The sequence below is a fragment of the Dreissena polymorpha genome, chromosome 7 (genome assembly GCF_020536995.1).
Source record: "Dreissena polymorpha isolate Duluth1 chromosome 7, UMN_Dpol_1.0, whole genome shotgun sequence".
In the NCBI taxonomy this organism is placed as follows: Eukaryota; Metazoa; Mollusca; class Bivalvia; order Myida; family Dreissenidae; genus Dreissena; species Dreissena polymorpha.
Window position 1 is genome coordinate 58475829 of NC_068361.1, and position 4148 is coordinate 58479976.

Consider the following 4148-nt stretch of genomic DNA (forward strand, 5'->3'; position numbering starts at 1 on the left):
GTGTTTGCTGCTTTTTGCTAATGTCTTATATCTGCCCCCCCCCCCCCCCATCAAATTGGGCACATGTCCGGTAGAGCGTTATTTTATCAGTTATTCGAGTCAATAAAATATTTTACCTCCTGCGTGTGGCCACTTCTGATCCCAGTCAAGCTTAAATAACACATACATGTCTTCGAGGGCCTCTATATGATGTTTCATATTAAATATAACGCTAGGTCATAATGACTTCCCTATTAACATTAAATTTTATTTCATGACATAACATTAACATTATTTGTATTTGGCATAAAATAGCACAAAGCATTCTTAAAGCATTCGGCAAGTCTATAACAATTCATAAAATTGGTATTTAAAGGAGGTGGTACAATATGAGAAGAGTTAATATATGAGATGTAGGTATTCAACTATTTCATATCTTAGATACATTAGTACAAACTTTTTTATGAATATGTATCTCGTTAAATTGTCTGCTTGAGTTGTAGTATTCTCGTAGATTTGATATTCACACGATATCGATTCCACTTAACTGTTCGCTTTTCGTTTTGACTTATCCAGTGTTAATGTTCAGAAGATAATCTGAGTCAGTAGCGTCATGAATGCCACGGCATATTTTTTCACAAAATGGCTGCTGCTCAAAAAGAGCTCTTGCAGAAATGCTTTTCTTTGCTCGCTGTTTGGGTGGAGATACTTTATACACTGGTGAACAAAATGGTGTTTTAATGGGCGATAGCACAGGTGTAATTTGTTGCAGACAAACTCCAGTGTGACATGCAGTTGACGAAATGCATTTTGGTGTAACTAATCGTATTGTTTGCGATGTTTTTAAGCGCTTTCTTTTCAAACGATGAAGCGATATACTTGACTTTTGGCGCATTCTGAAATAACAAAACAGCTATATATAACATACATCTAATTATGCCAATTTATTTGATGACATCAATATTTTAACTTCACAAAATAATTATATAACGATTACCACATATATGTAATTCAGACTAACATTTACATTTAATATTATATACTACATATATGATTTAACCTTGACAAAAATCACCGCAAGCTCAGTGCTGCCACTGTTTCGAGCCGAGCATTATATTCTTAATAAGTACTCACATGCGCTAAGTATGTAAAAAGAAATGTTAAGTTCAGTTTAGATTTACTGCAAACTACATTTGGTCTTTTTAAATATAAATATGTGAAAAGCCAAGGATCATTCTTCCAAATGACATACCTCGTATTAATTTTTTTCATGCCTATATATATATATATATATATATAACAACGTTTTTCGAGCGTGACTTGTATTTAAAGTGATATTATGAGCATTTTTCTCTATGAAATTTAGCTGAAAAAAAATTAACAGGTCAAAATAGTTAGTTAAAATGTGGTTTCTGACCAATTATCTGCAACTCATCTTGCTACCAGTTGTTCATAAAAATATATATTATATTCGATATTTTACGTGACTCACAAAGTCCTCTAAGCCGATATGATCAGTAAAACAAAATAGTGTATTTTTGTCGTATGAACGAATCTGCACTAAAACTAGATTTAGATTCACATTGTAAGTCGAATCATTTCTGTCGTCAGTTGTAAAAACGAAAGTACGGTTGATATTCAAATGCATTATTTTTCTCTTTCCGGGATATTGGTTTAGTATGCTGATACTGCATTAACAAATATAAGTGTATATGAAGTGAAAACACCAAAAATAAACAACGGTTGCGATAGACACCTATAAGCTGTAAGATGCCCATACTATCACTTTAATATAATAAATTTAATTTAATAAAATTAAACACAATGTAAACATGTAAAATAACACAGGATTTTGAGTTTTCTGAACATAGAACGGAACGCAATTTGGACGAAAAATCGCTTGATGATCACAGATGTAATTATACGTTTGAATGATAAACATCGCATTCATAGTAAAAACATTAGCAGTTCAGATGATGTACTTAAAACCGTTCAGACGATGTACTCAAACAAAAAACGTTCAGACGATGTACTATTTTCCAAATTCCTCGCCACATATCTAAATCAGCTTAAACGTGCAAAACCTTGTACGACATATTCTAAGCATGTTATAAAGCAAAAATGTTGCATTTATTTCGTTGTTTGTCATCTTGAATAGCAAACGCGTCAAAATAAAGAATGTTCAGACGATGTACAATTTTATTGTTTATTGTCCCAGAATGTTTGAGAAACGGCACATAACTTTGGCAAAAATCGATGGACCTAAACGAAACTCACATTTTATATGTAAGTCATGAATGTTGACTGACATACCAAACATCAGCTCAATATTTGAAACAAACTCCGGAAAACTGTTACTATAGAGACCATTTCTAAGTCCAACCCACATAATTTCGCCAGAAGTCAGCAACTCACACTTTATCTGTAGGTCATATAGGAACATGTATACTTACATACCAAAACATCAGCGCAATATATGAACGTGTTCCGTTTTACAAAAACGGAAACATTCAAAGCCGAAGACCTATAACTTCGGAAAATATCAATTGACCGAAGTAATACTCACACTTCTTCTGTAAGTCATGAAGTTAGGCTCAAATATAAAAATCAGCTACATATCTGAACGCCTTTCGTAACCAACCCTCCAAAAACGTTAAGTTTTGAATTACAACGCTCAAAACTCAAACCATAAATTAATCGACCAGAAAAAACTCGCACTTCATCTTAAAGTCCTTCGGATTCACTCAGATATCAACAATGAGCCAAATATTGAAAAGCGTTGTGAAAAAAAATCCGGAAATCAGATATTATAGAGAAAAATGAAAAATCCAACGCCTATATCTTCGCCAAAAAACGCAACTCACACTTCATCTGTAGGTTATGTAGGTAGACGCACATGCCAAAAATCAGCTCTATAAGCGTTGAGTAAAATCCTCCGGAGAACGGAATGCCGAACGGACAGACGGACGGACAGTCGGATTTCTATATGCCATCCTACCGGACCATACAAATCGAAATTAACAGTGTTGTCACCTATTTACCGTCTACTCTCCAGACTAAAGGTATCTGCAGATCCGTGTGGTTTCATCATGTATCATGAAATCTAAAACATGGCAATGATTCATTTTTAGATAAAAAACTTACATAATGATCAGAAAGTATGTATTAAAGACAACAAAACAACACATATTTAAATTTTAACAACATTTTGAATTGGTGCAGTTTGATTTAAATGAAGAATACATTTTTAAATAAACATTTTAACAAGTATAATGAAAAATATTTTATGTCTCAAACAGTCATCGTCTAACATAAACAGTGTGACTTCTCGTGCGCGTTTTAGCGGACGTATTTGACACTAGTTCATTAAGGCTATACAATGACGGCTGCGTTGTTTCTGCGGTAACCTAATTACGCTGAATGACATTTATTTACGTCACGCAAACATAACAAAACAAAACATATACATATCACGTATACGCTCGCACGGAATGTATTCATGGGGCGTAACAATCTTTCATGGTATTTAATCAAAATAAAGTTACATGTGCGGTATCGAAATAATTACTGTACTTTATGTAACATATTTCTTCTGGATTTCGACACTAATCTCACTCTATCTCATATAAATATAAATACATATATACATATAATTTAATTAGAGATTTTATTTAGTGAAAGACAAAGGGATTTTTTATTTATAATTTTTCTGGAGTATGATTTGTCTTATATCCCATGAGATTGTGTAAGGATATATCATTGGCAAGTGTCACGACGTTTAGTAAAAAAGTAAGTAACAAAATACTTCAAGCTATTAAATCTTGATAACAAATACTCGCAAACGCGTATTATTTTATGTTGATTTGTTGTTAAAAATTAACATTTTTAACTCATTTACTTATATGGCAACGATGCGGTCTCACAAGTATATTTTAGACATATGCAATTTTTTTCAAATAGATTAAATTCTTTAATAGCCCCGGGCGTCAAACTATTATGTCATTCTATGACGAAATAAATAACCATTCTTGCTATGACTATTGATATGTCATCTGTTTTAAGCATATTGTAAATTTACTTCAACATACACAGATGAAAGTGTGTCTTTGATATTTAATATGAATGGGATGTTTCAACAACAACATAACAAACATCAGCACTTGTCTAAC